This window comes from Lissotriton helveticus, chromosome 5_1 (assembly GCF_964261635.1).
Source record: "Lissotriton helveticus chromosome 5_1, aLisHel1.1, whole genome shotgun sequence".
Lineage (NCBI taxonomy): Eukaryota > Metazoa > Chordata > Amphibia > Caudata > Salamandridae > Lissotriton > Lissotriton helveticus.
In genome coordinates this window covers 8,333,290-8,359,476 of record NC_136065.1, presented here as the reverse complement: position 1 = coordinate 8,359,476, position 26,187 = coordinate 8,333,290, and positions in this window count along the sequence as shown.

The window sequence follows — 26,187 nt, the reverse complement described above, 5'->3', positions numbered from 1 at the left end:
TTGAACAAACCAACTCAAAATATTGTCTCCTTTTTGTGAGATATAGATTTTTGAGTCAGTGAGTCTCTCCTTGTAATTAATGTTTCCTCGAAAGTATCCTAAAATTTCTATGGGTTTCCTACCATATGCAAGTGGTTTTATATCCGGACGAAACATCTTAATTTTACCTTGTAAATATTTGAGATAAAACTCCTTTGCTACAATGGTGATTTTTGCCCCTGAATCGAACAATACTTTGACAAGATGACCACTGACTAAGATTTCATCAACAGGACAATTCTTTGGCTGAGGACCGAAAACTACTTGAACCAAAATTTGACCACACTCAGCATTCCCATCATAATCACTTGTATCATCAAAATCATAATAAATCTCATTAACCTTGCCTTTATATTCCTTTCCCTTGCAAGCACTGGTAAAATGCCCCTTTCTTTTGCATTTTCCACAGGTAGCTTTCCATCCCGGGCATTGTCTATCATTTGCAAAATGTCCCATTTTGCCACATCTAAAACATTTCACTTGTGTAAAATCAAATTTCTTATCTGATTTAGCATTGAGAGGTTTGTTACTAGTTACATCTCTCATACTACTTCTCTGGTTAGTATTTTCCTTAGTAGCATTTGGGGTCCTTATCAGATTAACAGTGCTATTGGTTCTACTTTCACCATTCTTTTTTATGACATCTACACACTTAATAGAATGTTCAATCCTTTTTGCTATGGTAATCACATCATCTAAATCAGGTTCATCTTTTTGCCATAATTCCTCTCTAACACGTTCTATGCTACAACCTAGCATGAACTGATCCCTTATTCTTTCGTCAGAAGAGGCAGCAAACTTACAAGATGATGCCAATTTTCTTAGCGCAGTTATATAATTTTCTATGCTTTCTTCTTCATGTTGTAATCTGCGACCAAAATGATACCTTTCTAAGATAGTAGAAACTTTCGGAAGATAGTGTTTATCTAACATAGCAATACAAATTTCATATTCATTAAGATTCCTATCTTGTATCTCTGGCAAATGATCAAATACCTCCTGGCCCTCTGTTCCCAAACAGTGTAATAACAGAGCTGTTTTCCTTTCCGCACTTAGGTTGGCCCCACACACTTTTGCATACCTTTCAAACACCTTACACCACTTTTTCCATTTAATGGGAGGATCACCAGGAGTTTGTAAGAAAAATGGAGGAGCTGTGACGTTCTGCATTGTGTGTACTTGACCAAAGCTAGCCCAAATAAGAGAAATTGAAACTTTTCAGAATTAACCACAATAAATCGTTACAGCATTTTTAAATCTGAAATAAAATTTCTGTTATAAATACAGTTAGAAGGTTGTAAAACAACTTGAGTGTCACTGCTCTTCTTTCTTATAAAAATAAATAAATGTAGTCTCAGTGTCTCATTTCCTTTCTTAAAAAAAAATAATGAAAAGTTCAGTTCAATACCTGTTGTTACGCGAATCTTCTATGAGGAAAACCATTTGAAACGTTTCAAAATGAAAATATTAAAATGGTGATGAATCTGCTGCTCTTATAAATTAAATTCGTGCTATTTGCGAAGAATCAGTGGTTTTCAACAAGAAAATGGCTGCTGCGTCATGGAAAACGCGTCATGACGCTCCTTCGTGATGAACACAGCTGACGTTGATGAAGCTGTGCTGGGGATCGTTAATGAAGGCGCGCTGGAGCGCGAGAGAACGAGCTGTGCTGGAGATCGTTGATGAAGTCGCGCTGGAGTCCTCGAGCAGCAAACAGCACGGTAAGCTTTTGAAAAATGCTGCCGATGCAATGTAGTGTAGCCAATGTGAAGCGAACAGGCTGCCAAAGTGAAGCGATGCGTGTAAACACACGGGCTGTAGCCAGACTTCACTTGTGCTACGGTGACAGGCTGCCAGAGTGAAGAGATGCGTGTAAACACACGGGCCGTAGCCAGTCTTCACTTTAAACGTACAGGCAGATCAGGGCTGTCACAAGTAAGGCATCAGGAGCATGCAGGCAGATCAGGGTTGTAACATGCAGGAGCGCCGAGGGCTGTGCTTATTAACTCACACAGCAAACAAGCGCTATGCCAGCAATCATCAAATTAAAATTATCAGAATGAGCACTGCGTGTGGTAAAGAAAAGCATCAAACAGCGCTGTGCACAATTGAGAGTGCGAGTGAGGAAGCAGTCCTTTAGGTAAAAATTAACAAATAGCGCTGTGCACACAGAAAAATGACAAGTAGGTTTGTTAAAAAAAAATAGTCATTAGAAGCGCTTTCCACACCAAGAGTACACAAGTCCTTTTTTAAAAAAAAAAAAAATCTCTCAAGTTGGGTTAAAGGAAGTAAAAGTTCCTTAATCCATATAAGTTGAAAATTTCAAGAAAGGTTGAAAATTAAAATTAACAGTACCTTTGATAAAGTTCAAAATGAGGTAAAAGAAGATATCTTTGTATCCTTGTTGAGATCCTTTCTTCTTTTCTTCACAAATCCCGTCCCGTCGCCAATGTAAAGAAGTTCAAACGTGGATAATAGGTGAAATAAGTATTTATTATAGAATAGGATCCCATCCACAGGATAAAGAGTCACCAGTAGCAAGGTCCAAGCTCAACTGCCTAGCTAGTCTAAACATCACAACTACAGAATCTGTCAGAGCATTCTAATGCATGTGGCAACCTGGCAACAGGCTGCATAACCAAGATGCTCAAGATGCCACAACAATGTCTTTTGTGAATGTGTGTTTACATTACCCTACAAGGCAAAAAGGTTAAACTGTATCTCTAGAAGTGCCCTGGGTGCAGGGGGTGGTGTGCCTCTATTTGGGTGAACTGGAAATACAAAGGTAGCATCATGACATCACGAGTGAAGGTGAAGTGAGTGACGTGTTCAGTGATGCTCATGTGTCTGCGGTCACTCACCTCTACATTCACCGCCGCGCAGTCTCCAGGCCGCGCGCCATCCTTCTCTGTGGACGCATCTCTTGCACGGGGCCCCGCACTCACTTTAGTCTGCTCATCCTCCGGCCTGGCCTCTCTCCGAGGTGAGTGAGGCCTGGACTCAGGGGGGCTCTCTCTCTCTCTCTCCTCGTGCGCACGGATGGAGCAGGGTGTGGCCCCACGGGCATGGCCCTTTATATCCCAGAGGTTCCAGAATGATTTGGGGTGTTCCAGGGCCTGGGGAGGGCGGGGCTTCATCCTTCCAGCGCCCACCGCGGAGGCACGTGGCTGCAGCGCTGCTTCCACCGAGGTGTCACTCAACCAAACAAGTGTGTCTTCAATAATGTGTTTCGTGTTGTGCATTGTCAAACGACACTTGTTTTGAACAACATTATTGTGATTAGATATTGTGCACAACCAAGTTTAGTGGCAAATCATCCCTTTGTTTGCTCTCGGTTGATTGGTTTATTAATTTGAAAAAAGACTCAAATTACCAAGGAGTGGGCACGCAATTGTATGTAGGATGTTACTTGCTGCTGAATGTTGTAAGAATGAACAAGTATGACTGTGAATGGGAAGACTAGTTAAATTGGTGGCGGGTCATTGTATGGTTTTTTTCCGAATCTTTTTTCTAAGTCTCTTTTGGTAAATATCCTTGTGGTGTTTTTGTGTATTTTTTGTACGTGAAGTATTGTTTTGTGAAACAATTACAGAAGTTCTACTGAATGATTTTCCATAAATAAACACTATTAAATAGTGACGGCGTGCACGGATCTAGTGCTCTTGCGCCGTTTCGACTTCGATTTAAATTGAGTATCAGGATTGGCAGGTGGTTTGCTCTTGATGTTAAAAGAGCTCAGTCTTACTTATTAGAGCCTCACCCATGTGTGCTTTATTGAATACTTTAACCCCAGCAGCGCCGGTCCTGAGGCTGCCATTGCCCCTTCCCCCCCCCCCCCTCCACGCCCGGCCGAGGGAGGCCCCGCCCCCAGGGGGATGGATGGGGTTGTATGCTGGGGTGATGTGCTCGATACTGGGGGGGGGGGTAGGGGAGGGGGGGTATTATTGGAGCTCTCTGTCCATTCTCTGACCCCATGCTCTGTTTGTAGAAACAATGTGACCATGTTAGAAGGAAAAACGGTGGATTGGAATGCGACTTCGAGTGATTATCAATGCAAAGATACACTGTGTAGTGTTGCTGACAGTGGGGTGTACCACTGCAGCACACGCCCCCTCCCACTGTTCCTGCATAGTCTACCCCTAGAGCGTAAGGGGCCTTTGGTTCAGTCCAGGCGTAAGCGTGGACACGCAAGTCATGTAATAAAAGGCCCAGGGCTCTGGCCGTGGTCAGGTTAGTTACCGCCACCAACAGCATTACACGTGTCCTGTGTCCATCAATTCCTAGGCCTTGACCAGGACACCACACTGGCGACGAGGTGGCTATTAGTCCGGCCCGCTGCGTGCCCTGCCGCCTCCACTCACGCTACCCCTTGCTGCCAACCTCCAGCCTGCGTGGCGCTCTCCCCGGCGCCCCACCTGTGTCGCCGACGGCCCGGCGTGGCCTACCCCGGTGTCGCCGCCTGCCTACCTGCTGCCTTCTACGGTGCCTGCCGGTGCCCCGGAGCGCCTTCCGCCAACTCTCCCAGCAGACCGCGGACCTCCGCTGCAGCGTGGCCCCAGGCGCCACAGCCAGGTACCTCCAACTCTCTGCTTGCTGCCCGCGGCCTCTGGCACCCAGGCCACATCTCGTTCCCGGGCCCGGCCCCGGCAGCTCCCTCGTAAGGCCCGCGCATGCGCTGTGTGCGCCCCGCGCCACGTGGTCAACGCGCTGCGCGGCCTCCCTGCCGATCCTCACGCATTTTGCGTGTCACCGGCCCTTCTATTCCTCACGCCTCCCGCGGAACAGGGCCTGCTAGCGCTCCTCTGCACCTGAGAGCCTCCCGCTGTGTTTGCTCCTCGTCTGGTGACTGCTGGGGCCCACCACACCTGTCTAAGGCCCCCTGCCGACCTCTCCTGGCGAGTACCAGCTGTCATGGCCAACGTACCACCCCTGGAGCCTTTCGCAGTTACTGGTACCCCCCCTTCCCAGGCTGCCCGGTGGAGGAAGTGGGTGGAGCGGCTCGACAATTATTTCATCGCAGCAGACATTGCAGCGGAGCGACGACGCGCAATGCTATTACACCTAGGGGGTGAAGCCATCCACGACATCTCCAAAGACATCACGGAGGGTGACCCGCCCCACACATACAACACCCTACGGGACGCCATCACGAGGTATTTTGAGCCGTTTGCTAGCGCGGATTACGAACGCTTCCTACTCCGCCAGGCACGCCAACTCCCAGAGGAGTCCGTAGATGTGTTCTACGCTCTGCTCAAAAAGTTAGCCAGCACGTGCACTCTCCCGGATGCGGAGGATGAAATTCGCGCCCAATTCATACAGGGATGCGCCTCCCTAAAGCTGCGAGAGAGGGTGCTAGAAACGGACGCCATGTCTATGCGCGACATCCTAGCCCTGGGGCGGTCTAAAGAACTTTCCAAGGCCCGTGCTGCCCACATGGAGCCGAAACCAGCGATAACGATCAAGACAGAACCTGTGTGTGCCATCAAGTCGCAACCTACAGACAACCGGATGAGACCTCCCAGGAAAGGGCGGCCGAAACAGGGCCAGTCCACCCACGATCAAGCCTGCATGTGGTGCGGAGGCGCCACTCCCCACAAAGGCGCCTGCCCAGCCCATGGCAAAATCTGCAGCGCGTGTGGAAAAGCAAATCATTTTGCAAGTGTCTGTTTATCGTCTCAAAGGAAGAAGCAGAGTGGCCCACCCAGGAGGGTGCGACAGATGGCGCCACTACAGAACACGTCGAACAGCAGCGACATGGACGACGACGAAGAAGACGCCGCATCAGTCCACGTGGTGCGCATGCTCAATACCCTAGCAGCCGCGTCTTCGACCGAACCAATGTGCACCGTCCACGTGCATGGCCAAGCAGTCAGAGCCCTCATCGACACCGGCGCCACGATAAACCTCATGGCCGCCAGCGTGTACCAATGCCTCGAAGACGCCCCCACGCTTCACCCCACAAGAGTGCAAGTGTTTGCCTACGGAACCCGGCGCCCGTTGCGCCTGTGCGGAGAATTCCGGACGGCTGTGTCCCACAACTCAACGCAGCTACAGACAAAGATCTACGTATCCCAGGAAGGATCAGGGTTCCTTCTTGGTTGCAAGACGACACGGGAGCTCGGGCTCATACACTTTGCCCTAACAGTGCAAGCCCAAGGATTGGACCATCTGGTTGCAGAGCACTCCTCGCTATTCGAGGGCATCGGATGCCTAAGAGGCCCCCCCGTCCGACTCCACATTGACCAGTCGGTGGCCCCAGTAGCCCTCCGGCACAGACGGATCGCTTTTCACCTCCGGCCCAAAGTTGAAGCTGAGCTAAGGATGCTTGAACAAGCTGGCATCATCGAACGAGTGACTGGACCCACACCGTGGGTATCCCCCATTGTGGTGGCCAAAAAGCCGAAGCAACCCGAAGCAGTAAGGATATGCGTGGACATGCGCCTCCCCAACCTAGCAATTAAGAGAGAACGTCACTTGACGCCGACCATTGACGATATCATCGGGGAGCTCGCAGGGTCCAAGTGGTTCTCCAAGATGGACCTGCGGTCGGGGTACCATCAGATCCCTCTCCACCCAGACTCGCGCCCAATCACAACCTTCTCCACCCACGCAGGCCTGTGGAGATATACGAGGCTAAACTTCGGCATATCAAGCGCAGCGGAGGTGTTTCAAAACATCATTCACAATGTCCTCCAAGGCCTCGACGGAGTGCTCAATGTGAGCGATGATATCCTGGTACATGCCCCGACCTTGGAAGAACGCATCAGACGCCTCCAAGCAGTGTTCAACCGGCTAAAGGAGAGAGGACTAACTCTCCACAAGGACAAATGTGAGTTTCTACGCAAAGACATCAGTTTCTTTGGATACAAGTTCTCCGACCAAGGAGTGGGCCCCGACCCTGAAAAGGTCAAAGACATCCACAACGCGCCAGCCCCCACGTCAGTGACGGCCGTCCGCAGCTTCCTGGGTATGGTGACATACTGCGGGCGTTTCATCAAGGATCTGTCGGATCTGACAGGACCCCTCCGCGACCTCACTAAGTCAAATGCCGCCTGGATGTGGGGCCCGGAACAGCAGGAATCATTCACGAACACCAAAGCAGCCCTATCGGCTGACACGACCCTGGCCTATTTCAACCCGCAACACGAATCACAACTGCTAGTTGATGCTAGCCCCACTGGCCTGGGAGCGGTCCTGTCGCAGCGACAAGCATGCGGAGAGTGGGCCCCCATAGCGTACGCCAGCCGCACGCTGACGCCTACCGAACAGCGCTACTCGCAAATTGAACGTGAGGCCATCGCCATTCTATGGGGGTGCCGCCATTTCCATATCTACCTCTATGGACATCCCTTCTCAGTGATCACCGATCATAAGCCCCTCATACCACTCTTCCAAGGCTCTTCTTCTCGCCCACCTCCGAGAATCGAAAAATGGGTGCTGCAATTGCAGGAGTTCCAATTCACAGTGGAATACCGGCCCGGCACGCGGAACCCCGCGGATTATCTGTCAAGACACGCCCGTCCAGCTACAGACGCTGAAGCAGCTGAAGCAGCAGCCACAGAGGAGTACGTCCGGCTAATCGTCGAACGGTCAAGACCGCGTCCGATGTCCCTGGAGGAAGTAGCGAGAGCCACTAAGGACGATGACTGCCTCCAGATCGCAATCCATGCCATAGAATCCGGCGACTGGAAGGCGCTGCAGAGCCCGGCATCTTTTCGCACTCCAGACGCCCAAGCTGTCCTGAAGGCCCTGTATCAAGTCAGACACGAACTATCCATTTCAGCCGAAGGATGTCTCCTGAGAGGCCCACGCCTTGTACTGCCCAGCAGCCTCACCCAACAAGCTGCCTTGCTGGCACACGGATCACACCAAGGGATCGTCAAGTCTAAAAACAGACTCCGAAGCAAGTTGTGGTTCCCTGGCCTCGACAGAGCAGTCGAAGAAGTGGTTCATAGTTGTCCGGTGTGCCTTGCGACAAGCCTACCAAACCCTCCAGCACCTGTAATCACCGAAGAAGGGCCAACATCCCCGTGGGTACGAGTGAGTGCAGACTTCGGCAGCCTTCCCGGAGGCAAGTACATGCTCGTCGTGGTGGATGACTTCTCTCGCTACCCCGAAGTAGAAATTGTGACATCGACAGCGGCATCTGAAGTGATCCCAAAGTTCGAAAAGATCATCGCCACCCACGGGATCATGAGGGAAGTCCGCACAGACAATGGACCCCCGTTCAATGGCAGCGAGTTTACAGAGTACCTGCAGGGCCATAGCATCAAACACAAACGGATAACACCAAGATGGCCGCAGGCCAGCAGAGAGGTCGAAAGGCTAATGAGAACTTTGAACAAAACAATCCAAATTGCAGTTGCCGATGGTCACTGTCTGGAGCTAGCCATCTACCAATTCCTCCGAGAATATCGCCAGACCCCACATTGCACTACAGGGGTCTCCCCAAGCCGACTTTCCTTCAACCGGGCTATTGCTGACACCATCCCACACCACCCCACGTGGGAGCTAGCCCCCAACCCCAGAAACCGGTCCATGGAACAGCGCACCAAGAACAACCAGGAAGCATCCCGAAGACGGAGGGCAGCAGACAGCCCCATTCAAGTCGGGGACGCGGTTCTTGTAAAAGACCGCCATCCCGGCGGGAAGTTCCGCCTGCCATTCGAGCTGGACCCCTGGAGGGTAACAGAGGTAAACGGGACAATGGTCACAGCTGTCAGGAATGGGGAAGTGGTCACAAGGAACATTTCGTTTTTTAAACAAGTTCCCGAGAGAGGAGAAGACCCGGAACCGGATGATTGGCACCTGAACCCACCGCGCAGACCATCAGAACCAACCGGAACAAGCACCACAACACACCTAACAGGTGACATCACCCCGAGCAACAAGGAGCCAGAGAGACCAGCAGAAGTCCCCAGCGTCGACGAGACTAGAGAGGCAGAAGAACCACCCCCAGTCGCGGCGGAAGGTCGCAGCCAAGCAAGATACAGCTTACGTCCGTGCCCCAAACCTTCCCAGAGGTACCGGGACTTTGTGGCCCAATGCTGGCGGTGAACTGATCGAGATGGCTGACCCCGCAGAGAATAAAGTAAGACTGTTCTGTTTTTGGTATCCTATATATTATGGATTTGTCAGTAAATTCAGAGACTGCACCAGAGACTGTTTGGTGAACTTTGTTGAACATAGCAGCTTTAACGGTCACAGCACTTCCGCTGACCAGAGAGACATTTGTGTGCACTTGTATTTTTCCAGTTTGTTTTATCCCTAGGTAAAGGAGGAATGTAGTGTTGCTAACAGTGGGGTGTACCACTGCAGCACACGCCCCCTCCCACTGTTCCTGCATAGTCTACCCCTAGAGCGTAAGGGGCCTTTGGTTCAGTCCAGGCGTAAGCGTGGACACGCAAGTCAGGTAATAAAAGGCCCAGGGCTCTGGGCGTGGTCAGGTTAGTTACCGCCACCAACAGCATTACACGTGTCCTGTGTCCATCAATTCCTAGGCCTTGACCAGGACACCACACACTGAAGGAACACAACGCTTAAACACTGCCCGAGCTGAGGCTGTGGACGTTGGGCCACAGCCATCGCTGGGGGGCTCATGTTAATTCAGTGACTTTGGGGGGAGCTCATGTTAATTCAGCGACTTTGGGGGGCTCATGTTAATTCAGTGACTTTGGGGGGGCTCGTGTTAATTCAGTGACTTTGGGGGGAGCTCATGTTAATTCAGCGACTTTGGGGGGCTCATGTTAATTCAGTGACTTTGGGGGGGCTCGTGTTAACTCAGTGACTTTGGGGGGAGCAGATGTTAATTCAGTGACTTTGGGGGGCTCGTGTTAATTCAGTGACTTTGGGGGGGCTCGTGTTAATTCAGTGACTTTGGGGGGAGCTCATGTTAATTCAGCGACTTTGGGGGGCTCGTGTTAATTCAGTGACTTTGGGCGGGCTCCTGCTAATTCAGTGACTTGGGGGGAGGGCATGTTAATTCAGTGACTTTGGGGGGGCTCCTGTTAATTCAGTGACTTTGGGGGGCTCATGTTAATTCAGTGACTTTGTGGGGGCTCATGTTAATTCAATGACTTTGGGGGGCTCATGTTAAGTCAGTGACTTTGGGGGGGCTCATGTTAATTCAGTGACTTGGGGGGGGCTCGTGTTAATTCAGTGACTTTGGTGGGTCGACGAGAAGTGACAGTGTATCAGTGAGCTGCAGTCACTGCGGGACATGCTGCAGTCCTGCGGGCCCCCGGCAGAGGTCGCGCGGGTGCATTTAAAACCCTCGCTGCACTGAAGGCCTGAAGCTCCCTTCTAGGAACCGCACGTGCGCTCGTCTGCCCAGAGACTGGTGACGCTTCGGACGGACTCACAGGCCATTGGCTGAATTCACTGCACAAGACGGTCCATACGGCGTGGTACAGCCGAACGCCTGCCTAGTAACTTATGACGTAAACGCGTCCTCTCACGCCATTGGTTCGCTTTCACGGCCTTCACTGTCTCCTTTCGAGCCTTCAGAGCTACATCTCTCCCCAGCAACTGATGACACGGCAGGAACTTCAACACGATTGGCGCATTAGCGCATGCGTTGAGAATAAAGGAGAATATTATCGAATAGGGTCTGCCTATCAACCCATGACGTACACAGATCTTCTACGCGATTGGTGCAGGTGTTCCAACGAGCGTTGTACCCCCATCGAGCGCTGTACCCCCTACGTCACCCTACGTCCCTAAGGATTAGGCGCGGAATGCAAAGTAGCGCATCGTCAGCCTAGGGATCCTGGGAGAAGAATGTTTGTTTACATTTTGGCTCAAGTAGAAAGATGCGGCTAGAGCGTCCGCAGCTTCTCACGTTGCAGAGTTTGTAGAGGGCCCCCTGTCCTCGCGATGACGAAAGTGTGACGAAAGAGATGATTTAAACATGATTTAATCAGTACAGACATAACTGGGGAACAAAACTGGCCACCAGTAAAAGAAAAAATATTAAAGAAATTCTACTTTTGGAAGTTAAGAAACCTCTCCATGGAAGGCAAAGTTTTGATTATTAAAGCTATTGTATTGCCTATTCTGCTGTACCTTGCGGTGGTTTTTCCACCAAAAAATGTAATGCTAAATAGCCTGCAAAAAATGATTTTCAACTTTGTTTGGAACTCCAAAATGGAGAAACTCAAGCGAGAGCACATGTATAAACCTAATGAGAAAGGGGGAAAGGATGTCCCCAACTTAAAAATGTTTTTGTCTTCAAAGTACCTGCACTTATGTATGAATGCCCTAGAAAGAAAAAACAGATTTGTCGTGGACTATATCACATACTCAACCGCCCTAATGTTGCAAAAATACGATCTGGTGCTCTACAGGAACAATACCCCCCATTGCTTTTCGACACCAGAGGTCTTTGAACCTTTTAAGACAATCATTGAACATTGCAGAACGAAAGACATTGACCTCAAAGCCTGTATTGACACAAACTCTTGGAAACACGAACTCAAAGACGCTGAACCAGTCCTTATAGTCAACAACTTATCAGAAAGTCAATCAAAAGCAGTATGGGAACAGACAAGCAACAAATGCCTATCCAACCACCAAAAAGACATTGCATGGATGGTAGTAACAAAATGCCTACCAGTAAAGGCATTTCAACACAAGAGAAACTTGGCCAAAGACTCAAAATGCCCCAGATCAACATGCGCCGGAGAAGAGACCATCCTCCACTTCCTATGGAACTGCGCCTTTGCGCAGGAAATCTGGAACAAAACGGGGAAACTCATCAAAAAATTCACCAAACAATCATCACTCTCCTACGAACTTATCTTGTATGGTATCGGCATGTCATGCCCTAAAGAGAAAAAAGACACACTGTGGAGACTGATAAACTGTATCAAAGAAAGCCTGTGGTCCTCCAGAAACCTAAAACTATTCAAACACAAAGAAATCTCCCCCGAAGAATGCATCAAAATGGCACTTGACAAAGTGCAAACCTATGTATTTGTAGATGTAAAAAGGAATGGGCAAGAATGGGCACTTGATAACTGGAAACAAAAAGACTGGTCAAAACTAATAAACAAACCATAGGCAGTAAATTAATCTGTGCAATAAGCAAATACAATAATCTCTATGTACATTTTGCACATGACGGAGCTGCGTCTCTAACATGAATGCAAAATCCAAAATGATGCCACCATATTGGATTGGCTAACATGTAAATATGTAAAGTTTTAAATAAAGCCCGTTGAAACCAAAAAAAAAAAAAGAAATTACTGCGCATGCGCTAAACGAGGGGGGTACAGAGCTCGATGGGGTACAGAGCTCGATAACACCTGTTCTAACGAGCGTTGTACCCCCATCGAGCGCTGTACCCCCTATGTCACCCTACGTCACAGGGGGTGCAGCGATTCTCAGAACCAAGCTATCGGCTGTCGTTCCCCCATCGAGCTTTGTACCCCGTACGTCACGGGGGAGGAGTTGTTCATTGTTCGTTGTAGCTTCTTCTGGGAGACGGTCGCTGTGTTTATCCACGCTCGCCATTAGTTTCTAAAAGTGGAATTACGCGAGCAATTATTTCAAATTGATGGAAATAATTTTTGTAACATGTTATTTGCATATTTGTGAAGTAGGTTTTTTTTCACATGTTGTTTGAATCGTTCATTTTAATTATCTAAATTTTGTTAAACTACGTCACGGGGGAGGAGTTGTTCATAGTACTTTGTAGCTTCTGGGAGACGGTCGCTGTGCTTATTCACGCCTGCCATTAGCTTCTAAAAGTGGAATTACGCGCGCAATTATTTGAAATTGATGGAAATAATTTTGGTAACATGTTCTTTGCATGTTTAAAGGAAGTTATTTTTCACATATTGTTTTAATCGTTCTTTTTAATTCTGTAAAGTTTGACAAACATGTTTTTTTCGAAATTGATTTTATAATATATAATTTATAATATTATATTTATCTTTTAATTTCTTATGCAATATATAACAAATGTTATAATATATAATGATATAATAATTATGAAGAATTAATTATAATTATGAATAATAATTAATTAGTAATAATATAATATTTATGATTTTAAATTTTTTGTCAAAAGGGAGCTTATATCGGCCGATTGTAGTTTGCCTGTGTGTTTTTATTGTGCGTTTGCTAGGGTTTGGCTGGCGTTAATTGTGAGCAGCTAGTATTTCTGCTTACTGTGGTTTTCTGTACCCCCTAAGTCAAAAGGGAGTTTATACAGGCCTGTTCTTGGTGTTTAGTGTGTGTTCACTAGGGATCGGCTGGCGTTCATTGTCAGCAGCTAGTATTTCTGCTCACCGTGGTTTTGTGTACCCCCCAAGTCCAAAAGGGTTCTGCTGGTGTTCCTGGTTTTAACTGTGTGTTCACTAGGGTTTGGCTGGCTTTCATTGGGGAGCAGCTAGTATTTCTGCTCACCGTGGTTTTGTGTACCCCCCTAAGACAAAAGGGAGCTTATACAGGCCTGTTCCTGGTTATTACTGTGTGTTCACTAGGGTTCGGCTGGCGTTCATTGGGGAGCAGCTAGTATTTCTGCTCACCGTGGTTATACAGGCCGTTTCTAGGTTTTAATTGTACGTTGGCTAGGGTTCTGCTGGTGTTCCTGGTTTTAACTGTGTGCTCACTAGGGTTCGGCTGGCGTTCATTGGGGAGCAGCTAGTATTTCTGCTCACCGTGGTTGTACCGGCCTGTTCTAGGTTTTTATTGTACGTTGGCTAGGGTTCGGCTGGTGTTCCTGGTTTTAACTGTGTGTTCACTAGGGTTCGGCTGGCGTTCATTGGGGAGCAGCTAGTATTTCTGCTCACCGTGGTTGTACCGGCCTGTTCTAGGTTTTTATTGTACGTTGGCTAGGGTTTGGCTGGTGTTCCTGGTTTTAACTGTGTGTTCATTAGGGTTCGGCTGGCGTTCATTGGGGAGCAGCTAGTATTTCTGCTCACCGTGGTAATACAGGCCTGTTCCAGGTTTTTATTATACGTTGGCTAGGGTTCTGCTGGTGTTCCTGGTTTTAACTGTGTGTTCACTAGAGTTCGGCTGGCGTTCATTGGGGAGCAGCTAGTATTTCTGCTCACCGTGGTTTTGTGTACCCCCTAAGACAAAAGGGAGCTTATACAGGCCTGTTCTAGGTTTTTAGTGTGTGTGGACTAGGGCTTGGCTTGGGCTGGCGTGGATTGGGGAGCAGGTATTATTTCTGTCAAAAGGGAGCTTATACAGGCCTGTTCCTGGTTTTTACTGTGTGTTCACTAGGGTTCGGCTGGTGCTCATTGGGGAGCAGCTAGTGTTTCTGCTCACCGTGGTTTTCTGTACCCCCTAAGTCAAAAAGGGAGCTTATACAGGCCTGTTCTAGATTTTTATTGTACGTTGGCTAGGGTTCGGCTGGCGTTACTGGTGAGCAGGTAGTATTTCTGCTCACCGTGGTTATTGTGTCCCTCCTAACTCAAAAGGGAGCTTATACAGGCCTTTTCTACACTGCCAGTGTGCGCGGACTAGGGTTTGGCTGGCGTTCATGGGGAGCGGGTAGCATTTATGCTCACCGTGGTTTTGTGTACCCCCTAAGTCATAAAGGGAGCTTATACAGGCCTTTTCTACTTTGCCAGTGTGCGCGGACTAGGGTTTGGCTGGTGTTCATGGCGAGCGGGTAGCATTTATGCTCACCGTGGTTTTGTGTACCCCCTAAGTCATAAAGGGAGCTTATACAGGCCTTTTCTACTTTGCCAGTGTGCGCGGACTAGGGTTTGGCTGGTGTTCATGGCGAGCGGGTAGTATTTATTTATGCTCACCGTGGTTTTGTGTACCCCCTAAGTCATAAAGGGAGCTTATACAGGCCTTTTCTACTTTGCCAGTGTGCGCGGACTAGGGTTTGGCTGGTGTTCATGGCGAGCGGGTAGTATTTATTTATGCTCACCGTGGTTTTGTGTACCCCCTAAGTCATAAAGGGAGCTTATACAGGCCTTTTCTACTTTGCCAGTGTGCGCGGACTAGGATTTGGCTGGTGTTCATGGCGAGCGGGTAGTATTTATGCTCACCGTGGTTTTGTGTACCCCCTAAGTCATAAAGGGAGCTTATACAGGCCTTTTCTACTTTGCCAGTGTGCGCGGACTAGGGTTTGGCTGGTGTTCATGGCGAGCGGGTAGCATTTATGCTCACCGTGGTTTTGTGTACCCCCTAAGTCATAAAGGGAGCTTATACAGGCCTTTTCTACTTTGCCAGTGTGCGCGGACTAGGGTTTGGCTGGTGTTCATGGCGAGCGGGTAGTATTTATTTATGCTCACCGTGGTTTTGTGTACCCCCTAAGTCATAAAGGGAGCTTATACAGGCCTTTTCTACTTTGCCAGTGTGCGCGGACTAGGGTTTGGCTGGTGTTCATGGCGAGCGGGTAGTATTTATTTATGCTCACCGTGGTTTTGTGTACCCCCTAAGTCATAAAGGGAGCTTATACAGGCCTTTTCTACTTTGCCAGTGTGCGCGGACTAGGGTTTGGCTGGTGTTCATGGCGAGCGGGTAGTATTTATGCTCACCGTGGTTTTGTGTACCCCCTAAGTCATAAAGGGAGCTTATACAGGCCATTTCTACTTTGTCAGTGTGCGTTGATTTGGGTGATAATCTTTGTGCACCTCCTTTCCAGCTCCAGAAACATTCGGACATATAATTTTTTTACTTCATTTTCTGTGTTGTACAACCCAGTGTTACCCCCACTGCATTGGTCATGTATGATATCTTACCTTACTTTTTTTGGGACCCCGCTTTTTCATACTTCCTTTGCACCTCTCATCGCAATCTGTTCCACATTGTGTGTTCCTTGTAGTTTTGTAGCCTTGTTCTTTATCTGATTTTTCACTGTGCGTAGACGATCTACTTTCCTTTTTATGGCGCCTTGCTTTGTATCTTTGCTATATATTACAATGGGTCTTCGGTGCACTATCCAGTGTTCTGACCATACTAGTTAATTTATTGACTTTTACTTTACACTCACTTCCTCCAACCTTATTTTTCATTTATTTTGGGGACATAAAATAAGGTGCTTTGGTTCTTATAGTGTCTTAAGTAGGTAGGACACAGATTACCAAACGCTGCCTCCACCACCTATGGACCTTCCAGTCCGTTCTTTACTCCTTTTTTGCAATGCCTTATGCGGTCGTTTCTTATCTATAATTCCAGTTTTGTACTAGGGGTATCTTTGTTATAGTCTTAATGTTGTGAATAATCCTGCCCATGTGCATGTAGTAATCAAGATTACTTTGTCAAGCGGTTATCATTCCAGTCCTGCATAGAGTTCAGATAATTATAAAGACAAACAATGTAGCGTACAAATACAAGTCTACACTGCCCAGTACTTCCTCTTCAAGTGAAAAGGATAGGCTAATTAAAATATAATTTAAATTTATTGTCAATTTTCACCCATACACAAACTTCCCTTCACCAAAATGATTGAATAGATGAAGACGAAGGGTTGGACAGAGAAGTTCCCTATATAGCTGTCATGTGTCTTGGAAATTCATACCATTCCTTTTTGCAAATCTACAGAGATCCTTGGTATTCCAGGATGCACATACAAAGTTGTTTAACTTTGTTCTTAACAGATACCCAGAGTCCAGAACTGTACTGATTTGTTAGAAACTACTCTATCAAAAGTCTTGACTTAACCTGTTACTCCTCCAGTGTTTAATCCTTATAGTCCAAGCATGTACAATTAATCTGCTGTTGCCCTCTTAGTGCATGTTGAATCCAGTACCAGATATTGACCTCTACACACCACCTTGTGTGCACCCACCCTGAAAATGCCTCCACCGGGCATTGTACATGCAGACTTTGGCACAGCCTTTTCACGCATTAGTCTAGTGTCATATGTAACCTCCAACCTTCTCTGTTTAAATTTTTTGGGAAAGACCTTTGCAACCCTTTAATATATAAAGCAAGATGGCTGTGAAATAACTTTGTATGCGATGTCTGCGTGCCATCTTAAAGGCCAAATTATTAAATGAAATGCTACGTACTTTTCCGTAATGTGCTTCTGTTGCACAGTCTATTATTGTGTGTATGTGTGCGTCACAACAATTGAAATCACCATCTTCATGCATATTTCATAATGAAGCACTTGACACAATCCAGTGACACTGTATTTTTTATTTGTAAGTATTTATTTTTTCAAAATGATTTTGCACAAGTACAAACTTTGTTCCATTATTTGCATAATAAATATTAACTACATTTTACATTATACCTCACAAATGCCGATATTACATTAAAGAAATGTAAAGCATGTATCCAAACTCTCAATTGTTTACATCTCTGCTCTTTAAACAGTAACTTTTGAAACACCTTTCAATGTATCACCCAAAAGAATTTGTGGGCCCACAAATGCAAGTATTACTATTTTTAAAAATTCTGTACTGTTTCACTGTACCTCTAAATTCAAAAAAAGAGGACCACAAACAGTGTTAGAACATTACAGAACTTGTGAAAATAGTTTTACTGTTTCAGAATAACTCATTGCACTTTAATGACAACATGTTTGATTACTACTGACACATCTTAGATATGGTTATTGTCACTTACACAGTAGGTATTTGTTTGGCATGTACAGCTGTAGATTCACATGGTTGCCATAATCTTGCAGTTTTTTTTTACTTTTTAGGTCGCGCCTGCGATTGCAGGGGCGAAAGCCCCTGCTGTCGCAAAGCGATCTATTGTAATCATTTCAGTCCTTTTCCCGTTCAAGGACTAGGCAGAGACAACAGACTGTCACGCGCACGCAGCCGGCCGGAATCGGATCAGGTCACGCGCTCCGATCCCGGCCGGCTGTTCACAACACATGCACACATGCACACGCAGGCACAGGCAGGCACACACACAGGCAGGCACACACGCAGGCACAGGCAGGCACACACGCAGGCAGGCACACACGCAGGCACAGGCAGGCACACACGCAGGCACAGGCAGGCACACACACAGACGCACGCACACACATTCCCCCCCCCCAACTCACCGGGCTCTTTTAGCGTGTTCCGTGTCTCTGTCTCTCGTCAGCCAGGGGGTCAGTCTCGATCCTCGATCTCCCTCCGCAGCGCTGGTCTTCACCCGGGCCCCCTCCTGGGACCCGGGACTTCAGATGCCGCACTCAGCTTTGGCGCCGGGGCTCGGATCTCGCATGCGCGGGCAGCCCCCGCCCTCACTCTCAGCCCGGGCTGCTTTCGGTTTCGTAGGTGAGTGATGTCATCGCTTTTCCTATGTAGTGTTTGTCATAAATCTTTTGAAGAGAACGCAAAAGTCACATAAACTCAGGGGGACGAGTGGCCCAAGAGCTCATATTACAGAATGAGGAATGCAGCATGCCAATCGCAAACAATTCACAAGCTCATTGCGTCGTCCAGGCTTCCTCCGGAATGCAAACACATACAGGTTTATCACGAATGTGGTTTGGTTGTACCAATAGCAGCAACGTTTCCCAAACACAGAGTAGTGTTTGTGTGCCAATGTAAAAACACAAAAACACACACTCAGCCTTGCCCTACGCCCCACAGCTTTGCAGTTGCAGATTCAGAGTGCAGATTCAGAGTGCAGATTGTGAGTGCAGACTGTGAGCGCAGATTGTGAGTGCAGAGTGCAGATTGTGAGTGCAGAGTGCAGATTGTGAGTACAGAGTGCAGAGTGCAGATTCAGAGTGCAGATTCAGAGTGCAGAGTGCAGATTCAGAGTGCAGATTCAGAGTGCAGAGTGCAGGTGCAGAGTGCAGATTCAGAGTGCAGATTCAGAGTGCAGATTCAGAGTGCAGATTCAGAGTGCAGATTGTGAGTGCAGATTCAGAGTGCAGATTCAGAGTGCAGATTCAGAGTGCAGATTGTGAGTGCAGATTCAGAGTGCAGATTCAGAGTGCAGATTCAGAGTGCGGAGTGCAGATTCTGAGTGCAGATTCAGAGTGCAGAGTTTGAGTGCAGATTGTGAGTGCAGATTGTGAGTGCAGATTGTGAGTGCAGAGTGCAGATTGCGAGTTCAGAGTGCAGATTCAGTGTGCAGAGTGCAGATTCAGAGTGCAGAGTGCAGATTCAGAGTGCAGAGTGCAGATTCAGAGTGCAGATTGTGAGTGCAGGGTGCAGATTCAGAGTGCAGATTCAGAGTGCAGATTCAGAGTGCAGATTCAGAGTGCAGAGTGCAGATTCAGAGTGCAGATTCAGAGTGCAGATTCAGAGTGCAGATTGTGAGTGCAGATTGTGAGTGCAGAGTGCAGATTCAGAGTGCAGATTCAGAGTGCAGAGTGCAGATTCAGAGTGCAGATTCAGAGTGCAGATTCAGAGTGCCGATTCAGAGTGCAGATTCAGAGTGCAGATTCAGAGTTCAGAGTGCAGATTCAGAGTGCAGATTCAGAGTGCAGATTCAGAGTGCAGATTGTGAGTGCAGATTGTGAGTGCAGATTGTGAGTGCAGATTCAGAGTGCAGATTCAGAGTGCAGATTCAGAGTGCAGATTAAGAGTGAAGAGTGCAGATTGTGAGTGCAGAGTGCAGATTGTGAGTACAGAGTGCAGAGTGCAGATTCAGAGTGCAGAGTGCAGATTCAGAGTGCAGAGTGCAGATTGTGAGTGCAGATTGTGAGTGCAGATTGTGAGTGCAGATTGTGAGTGCAGAGTGCAGATTCAGAGTGCAGATTCAGAGTGCAGATTGTGAGTGCAGACTGTGAGTGCAGATTGTGAGTGCAGATTGTGAGTGCAGATTGTGAGTGCAGATTGTGAGTGCAGATTGTGAGTGCAGATTCAGAGTGCAGATTCAGAGTGCAGATTCAGAGTGCAGATTAAGAGTGAAGAGTGCAGATTGTGAGTGCAGAGTGCAGATTGTGAGTACAGAGTGCAGAGTGCAGATTCAGAGTGCAGAGTGCAGATTCAGAGTGCAGAGTGCAGATTGTGAGTGCAGATTGTGAGTGCAGATTGTGAGTGCAGATTGTGAGTGCAGAGTGCAGATTCAGAGTGCAGATTCAGAGTGCAGATTGTGAGTGCAGACTGTGAGTGCAGATTGTGAGTGCAGAGTGCAGATTGCGAGTGCAGATTGTGAGTGCAGAGTGCAGATTGCGAGTGCAGATTGCGAGTGCAGAGTGCAAATTGTGAGTGCAGAGTGCAGATTCAGTGTGCAGAGTGCAGATTCAGAGTGCAGAGTGCAGATGCAGAGTGCAGATTGTGAGTGCAGATTGTGAGTGCAGAGTGCAGATTGTGAGTGCAAAGTGCAGATTGTGAGTGCAGATTCAGAGTGCAGAGTGCAGATTCCAGAGTGCAGATTCAGAGTGCAGATTCAGAGTGCAGATTCAGAGTGTGAGTGCAGATTGTGAGTGCAGATTGTGAGTGCAGAGTGCAGATTCAGAGTGCAGAGTGCATATCCAGAGTGCAGAGTGCAGATTCAGAGTGCAGAGTGCAGATTCAGAGTGCAGAGTGCATATTGTGAGTGCAGAGTGCAGATTCAGAGTGCAGATTCAGAGTGCAGAATCAGAGTGCAGATTCAGAGTGCAGAGTGCAGAGTGCAGATTCAGAGTGCAGATTGTGAGTGCAGATTCAGAGTGCAGATTCAGAGTGCAGATTCAGAGTGCAGATTCAGAGTGCAGATTGTGAGTGCAGATTCAGAGTGCAGAGTGCAGATTCAGAGTGCAGATTCAGAGTGCAGATTCAGAGTGCAGATTCAGAGTGCAGATTTAGAGTGCAGAGTGCAGATTTAGAGTGCAGAGTGCAGAGTCAGAGAGCAGAGTGCAGATTCAGAGTGCAGATTCAGAGTGCAGATTCAGAGTGCAGATTCAGAGTGCAGAGTGCAGATTCAGATTGCAGATTCAGAGTGCAGATTCAGAGTGCAGAGTGCAGATTCAGAGTGCAGAGTGCAGATTCAGAGTGCAGATTCAGAGTGCAGATTCAGAGTGCAGATTCAGAGTGCAGAGTGCAGATTCAAGATTCAGAGTGCAGATTCAAGATTCAGAGTGCAGAGTGCAGATTTAGAGTGCAGATGCAGAGTGCAGTTAAAATGTTGCTAGGCTAGGGCTTTAAAGACACCCCAAACGTGGAAAAGACTGCTGTTTTTCTTTGGTTTTGTCCAATCTTGTCCAGACGGTCACGCCTAGTATTTTTTTGCAACTATCTTTTCTCCTAAAACATTAATATGCAGGATTGCTGAGGGGTCTCCCCTGTCAGTCCTCGTGGTTGTTTTTTGTGAAGCCCCTGCAAGAAATGGCCATAAAACAATTGGCTGTTTCAGTTGTCTAGAAACACCACAGATTCTGCTTGACCTGGGCGTGCTCCATGACTTGCAAGTGGAAGTTAACAGACAACTACATAAAAAAAAAGCATTTGCAATGCAATAGGTCACGCATTTGCGAGAGTTTAACCTATTGGCATTGTAAATGACAATGCCTTTTATTTATGTTTTAAAAACCAACACATAAATAAAAGACATTGCCATATACAATGCCAATAGCTCAAACTCTAACAACTGCGAGACCTATTGCATTGTAAATGCTTGTTAGATGTTTAGAAATTGGTTTGTGGAAAGGCTGTCTCCTTCTGATATTGTGCCTGGGCATCGACTTGTTACCATATTTGTCTTCAGATGGTGATCATGGAATTATTTAGACTATAATATACTTCTATGTTACTTAGAAAATTTAACAGGAATACTTGTACCCAAAAAAGGGTCCCGGGCAGGGGAACGGGACACACCTCGACGTAGATCCCGTCGAGCGTGATCCCGTTGACACACAACGATGTCGAAGTGTCTTATGACCGAACCAAGCCATAAAAGAACAGTACTCCCATTACTACAACAAGGAGTTTCTTTCAACACTAGACCCAAAGGACGCCTATTTTCACATTCCTATACATCCTGCTCCCTGGAAGTATCTAAGATTTGTCATACAAGGACAACACTACCACTTCAAAGTCCTTTCATTCGGGGTCACAACAGCACCACAAGTGTTTACAAAGTGCTTAGCAGTAGTAGCAGCACATCTCGGAAGACAACAGATACATGTCTTCCCTTACCTAGACGATTGACTCATAAAAGCAAGATCATTCAACTAGTGCGTTCACACACAACTAACGCTCCAAACACAGTACGACTTAATGTTTACGATGAACTAAACCAAGTTGCATTTAGAGCCTTCGCACATTCATCAGTATGTAGGAGCTACAATAAACACGTCTACAGCTCTAGCGTATCCCAGTCCAGCCAGGACACAGGGAATTCAGACCTTAGTCTCCATTTTTCAAACGAAGCAGTCTCTACAAGCCACATTGTTCATGAGACCAATATGCATGATGGCGTCTTAAATCTTCATAGTTCATCACGCAAGACTGCAAATGCGCCGGTTACAAGAATGGCTAGCACAACAGTGGAATCAGGTTCTAGGTCAGCTCTCAGACCGGGTGTTGGTAGACAGCAGTACACCGTTGCGGATTTACCATATGGGTGGTTGGGCATTGTCCAACTAATAATTTGGGCAATTTTTGCGCACACAGATTAGTTTATTAAAAATAATTTAAATGCATTGCCGCGACACGTCATTAAATTAAAATCACGATCACGTGATGACACAGCCTGCATTGACTCACACTGACAAGGTCGCACCACCACTGCGCATGTGCTCTGTGACCGGCTGTCTTTCTTGAACTACTGAAGCCTGTGGCATTAGAAAAGCAAGCACCGCTGAGTACGGTGTTTGCCTCAAGCCACAGACCCCAGTGGTTGACAAAGGAGCAACGTTTTTTTCGTGCTCACACCAATCGTGACACTGCTCTCTTTAGAGACCAGGTCTGCTCTAAAGAGAGCAGCGTCAGGATTAGCTACTGGTGAGTTCTTGTGCAGTGCTTGCCTGCCTTAAGTTGACAGCAGCAGCAGTCTAGTGTTGCACCGCGGGGGTGGGAGCGTCAAACGTGGCAATGCCCAATCACTGCACCACTAAAGTCATACAAAATGAACTGCTTGAGTACATGTTAGAGATTGTAAAAATCACTATCGTACAAGAGTTGATAAACACAGACTTTGTGGCTATTCAGGCTGATGACACCACTGATGTGGACACTAAAACACAGGCAGTATTAGTCTTTCGGTACCTTAACAGTGACAACAAAGTTGTGGAACCGTTCTATGATTTCACCCATTTAAGAAACTCTTGTCCAGAAAGCAAGCATTGAATAACAATTTCGTTCCCTCAGAAAAACATTGAATAACAATTTCGTTCCCTCAGCATACATTGAATAACAATTTTGTTTCCTCAGCAAACATTGAATAACAATTGCCTTCCCTGAGCAAGCACTGAATAACAATGTGGATGCTTACTATGCTCAACAAAGAGGATCTGAGAACAGAATTAACTGTACTGTATGAAATGCATGTATTACGGCAGGCCACTAGTGACGGAAGAAAACAAAAAAGCGGTGGAAGCCTAGAAGGCTGATGACGGCAAAAGATGACCCAAAAAGAGGTAGAAGCCTAGAAGGCGCACAAGTTTTGACTAAATTGCTGCCCACCGCCCAGAATCCCATAAAGGTTTCCAGGCGAGGGAACGGGACTCACGTCGACGGCGAGCCAGTCGTCCGTGATCCCGTTGACACACACCAGTGTCGAAGCGTTTGGACTTTTCAATCTACATGTGAATACTGAATGACAAGCAGGGGCAGCGTTTCACAACATAATATCTCTGAATTGACGAGACGGAAGAAAACAAAAAAGAGGTGGAAGCCTAGAAGGCTGATGACGGCAAAAGATGACCCAAAAAGAGGTAGAAGGCGCACAAGTTTTGACTAAATTGCTGCCCCCCGCCCAGAAGCCCATAAAGGGTTCCAGGCGAGGGAATGGGACACACGTCGACGTTCTAGGTTTTTATCGTACGTTGGCTAGGGTTCGGCTGGTGTTACTGGTGAGCGGGTAGTATTTATGCTCACCGTGGTTTTGTGTACCCCATAAGTCATAAAGGGAGCTTATACAGGCCTTTTCTACTTTGCCAGTGTGCGTGGACTAGGGTTTGGCTGGTGTTCATGGCGAGCGGGTAGTATTTATGCTCACCGTGGTTTTGTGTACCCCCTAAGTCATAAAGGGAGCTTATACAGGCCTGTTCTAGGTTTTTAGTGTGCGTAGACCAGGGTTGGGCTGGCGTGGATTGGGGAGCAGGTATTATTTCTGCTCACCCTGCTTTTTTGTACCCCCTAAGTCAAAAGGGAGCTTATACAGGCCTGTTCCTGGTTTTTACTGTGTGTTCACTAGGGTTCGGCTGGCGTTCATTGGGGAGCAGCTAGTATTTCTGCTCACCATGGTTATACCGGCCTGTTCTAGGTTTTTATTGTACATTGGCTAGGGTTCGGCTGGTGTTCCTGGTTTTAACTGTGTGTTCACTAGGGTTCGGCTGGCGTTCATTGGGGAGCAGCTAGTATTTCTGCTCACCGTGGTTATACAGGCCTGTTCTAGGTTTTTATTGTACTTTGGCTAGGGTTCTGCTGGTGTGCCTGGTTTTAACTGTGTGTTCACTAGGGTTCGGCTGGCGTTCATTGGGGAGCAGCTAGTATTTCTGCTCACCGTGGTTATACCGGCCTGTTCTAGGTTTGTTGGCTAGGGTTCGGCTGGTGTTCCTGGTTTTAACTGTGTGTTCACTCGGGTTCGGCTGGCGTTCATTGGGGAGCAGCTAGTATTTCTGCTCACCGTGGTTTTGTGTACCCCCTTAGACAAAAGGGAGCTTATACAGGCCTGTTCCTGGTTTTTAGTGTGCGTGGACTAGGGGTTGGGCTGGCGTGAATTGGGGAGCAGGTATTATTTCTGCTCACCGTGCTTTTTTGTGCCCCCTAAGTCAAAAGGGAGCTTATACAGGCCTGTTCCTGGTTTTTACTGTGTGTTCACTAGGGTTCGGCTGGCGTTCATTGGGGAGCAGCTAGTATTTCTGCTCACCGTGGTTTTCTGTACCCCCTAAGTCAAAAAGGGAGCTTATACAGGCCTGTTCTAGGTTTTTATTGTACGTTGGCTAGGGTTCGGCTGGCGTTACTGGTGAGCAGGTAGTATTTCTGCTCACCGTGGTTATTGTGTCCCTCCTAACTCAAAAGGGAGCTTATACTGGCCTTTTCTACTTTGCCAGTGTGCGTGGACTAGGGTTTGGCTGGCGTTCATGGGGAGCAGGTAGTATTTTTGCTCACCGTGGTTTTGTGTACTCCCTAAGTCATAAAGGGAGCTTATACAGGCCTTTTCTACTTTGCCAGTGTGCCTGGACTAGGGTTTGGCTGGTGTTGATGGCGAGCGGGTAGTATTTATGCTCACCGTGGTTTTGTGTACCCCCTAATTCATAAAGGGAGCTTATACAGGCCTTTTCTACACTGCCAGTGTGCGTGGACTAGGGTTTGGCTGGCGTTCATGGGGGGCAGGTAGTATTTATGCTCACCGTGGTTTTGTGTACCCCCTAAGTCATAAAGGGAGCTTATACAGGCCTTTTCTACTTTGCCAGTGTGCGCGGACTAGGGTTTGGCTGGTGTTCATGGCGAGCGGGTAGTATTTATGCTCACCGTGGTTTTGTGTACCCCCTAAGTCATAAAGGGAGCTTATACAGGCCATTTCTACTTTGTCAGTGTGCGTTGATTTGGGTGATAATCTTTGTGCACCTCCTTTCCAGCTCCAGAAACATTCGGACATATAATTTTTTTACTTCATTTTCTGTGTTGTACAACCCAGTGTTACCCCCACTGCATTGGTCATGTATGATATCTTACCTTACTTTTTTTGGGACCCCGCTTTTTCATACTTCCTTTGCACCTCTCATCGCAATCTGTTCCACATTGTGTGTTCCTTGTAGTTTTGTAGCCTTGTTCTTTATCTGATTTTTCACTGTGCGTAGACGATCTACTTTCCTTTTTATGGCGCCTTGCTTTGTATCTTTGCTATATATTACAATGGGTCTTCGGTGCACTATCCAGTGTTCTGACCATACTAGTTAATTTATTGACTTTTACTTTACACTCACTTCCTCCAACCTTATTTTTCATTTATTTTGGGGACATAAAATAAGGTGCTTTGGTTCTTATAGTGTCTTAAGTAGGTAGGACACAGATTACCAAACGCTGCCTCCACCACCTATGGACCTTCCAGTCCGTTCTTTACTCCTTTTTTGCAATGCCTTATGCAGTCGTTTCTTATCTATAATTCCAGTTTTGTACTAGGGGTATC